The sequence below is a fragment of the Gossypium hirsutum genome, unplaced genomic scaffold, assembly GCF_007990345.1.
Source record: "Gossypium hirsutum isolate 1008001.06 unplaced genomic scaffold, Gossypium_hirsutum_v2.1 scaffold_29, whole genome shotgun sequence".
Classification (NCBI taxonomy): domain Eukaryota; kingdom Viridiplantae; phylum Streptophyta; class Magnoliopsida; order Malvales; family Malvaceae; genus Gossypium; species Gossypium hirsutum.
The window spans coordinates 90,001-92,500 of NW_024402773.1; positions in this window are offsets into that span (position 1 = coordinate 90,001).

Here is a 2,500-nt window from a genome sequence, read left to right on the forward strand (position 1 = left end):
AAACAAAGTCATTGATAGCCAGGGGGTACGTATGCGAGTAATAAGCTCAAAGCCTTGAGAATAAAGCTGGGCAAGCTGTTGGATGAAGAGGAGAAATATCGGGCCCAGCGCTCTAGGATCCAATGGTTAAAATAAGGGGACAGGAATACCCGGTTTTTTCATGTGAGAGCCACAAACAGAAGGAAAAAAAAACATTGCTAGGCTTAAAGACATGGATGGTTACTGGAAAGAGAACACGACGGATATCAGCAAGGCGATTAGGGAGTATTTTCAAAAGTTATTTAAATCCAATTTAAATTCTAATACTTTGCTTAACCTTGATTATATTGAGAGCTGTATTACAGGTGAAGAGAATGACAGATTGCTGAAGGACTTTACGGAAAACGAAATTAAGGAAGCGTTCAGTCAAATGGATCCTAGGAAAGCTCCGGGAATTGACGGTTTATCGGGGAATTTTTTTAAAGAAAACTGGGAAGTGGTGGGGGAAGATATTTTTAAGCTGTGTCATGATATTCTTAGGGGTGTTAAAAATGTGGATTGTATAAATGATACTATTATTGTTCTTATCCCTAAAATTAAAGAGCCGGTGGATATGACTAATTTTAGGCTGATCAGTCTTTGTAGGGTGGTGTATAAAATCGTTGCCAAGGTGCTCGCAAATCGCTTGAAGGAAACACTCCCGTCATGCATTAGCCAAAATCAGAGTGCTTTTGTTCCGGGGAGGATGATCCACGATAACATTTTAATTGCCCATGAGTTAGTCCATATTGCAAAGTACAAAGAACGGGCCAAACAAGGGGTTCGTAATTAAGCTCGATATGAGCAAAGCGTACGATCGAGTGGAGTGGCAATTTATTGAAGAGGTGATGAAAAAAATGGGCTACGCAAATGAATGGGTGACAAAAATAATGAGATGCGTTCGGTCGGTCCGTTATGTTGTCAAATGTAATTCTACCCTATCCGAGACGATTGCACCGGAAAGAGGCTTAAGATAAGGGGATCCTCTCTCTCCTTACCTTTTTTTATTTTGCATGGAAGCATTTTGAAAAATGCTAATTCGTGCTAAAAAAACAATGTGCTTAAGGGAATTCGTGCTAGCATAAATGGGCCTCGTATTAATCACCTTTTTTTTGCCGATGATGCACTCCTTTTTATTCGTAATAAAAAAAGAGATGTGGAGGAAATTGTGAATATTATTTCAAACTTCAATGGTGATTCGGGTCAAGAGGTTAATAAAGATAAATCTATGATTATGTTTAGCCCGAATACTCCGTTGGCCCAAAGGCAACTATTGAGCTCTATGCTTGGCATGCGTATTGTTGATAAGCTAGATAGTTACTTAGGGATACCGTTACCTGTTAGTAGAAAAAAATCATTAGCTTTTACTAACATTCTTAATCGTTGCAATTGCAGAATAAATAGCTGGTCAAAACGTTTGTTATCTTACGGAGGGAAAGAGGTTTTTATCAAAGCCATTGTTCAAGCTATTTCGACGTATGCTTTCTCTGTTTTTATGGCCCCTAAAGGCATTATCGAAGACCTTCATTCTAAAATGGGACGGATGTGGTGGAATAATAACGACAAAGTACGGGGGTGGGCAATGATGAAGTGGAAAAAATTGTGTTATCCGAAGGGAATGGGAGGCATGGGCTTTCGGGATTTACATCTGTTCAATTTGGCTCTTCTTGGCAGACAGGTTTGGAGGCTTATGACTCAACAGGATACGTTATTCTTCAAAGTGTTAAGTGCCAAGTATTTCCCGGATGGGGACGTGTTTAGATACAAACAGAGTGATAAACCATCTTTCACTTGGAAGAGCATAGCTAAGGCGGTTGATGCGCTAAAAGACGGTTTTATATGGCATGTGGGCGATGGAAATAAGATTGATCTTAGACGGGACCATTGGGGGGTGGAAGGCATTATAGGAGAGTCGGTGTGTCGGTCTCCTTTTGCTAATAATGAGAGAAAGGTAAAAGACTTGTGGGACCACGAAAACAGGATGTGGAAACGGGAGAGGGTGATTGAGATTTATGGTGATACTTTGGGGGACTGCATATGCAATTTGCCCATTTCTCATAACGGCATCAAAGATACCAGGACGTGGATTCAAAATCTGCATGGCATTTATACTACCAAATCGGCGTATTCCTGGATGGTTCTTAAGAAAGTTGGTTTCGGTCCCTATAGATTTTTTTGGCGCTCCATATGAAAATTAAAGATGCTCCCAAAGATTAAAATTTTCAGCTGGAGAATTGGTCACAATATCCTCCCAACTTTTGATAATATTGCTCGTATTCGCTAGGGGTTTAATAATACCTGCCCGAGATGCCAAAGCAGAGAAGAGACGCTGATTCATGCGATGAAAGACTGCTCCAAGGCTCGTGAAGTCCTTGTAGCTGAAGGTTTAAATAACAGATTGCTGGATGGGGATTACATTGACTGTATCGACTGGCTCGAAGATGTGTTTCGTGAGCTCGATAATAAGGCTACTGCTGACTTC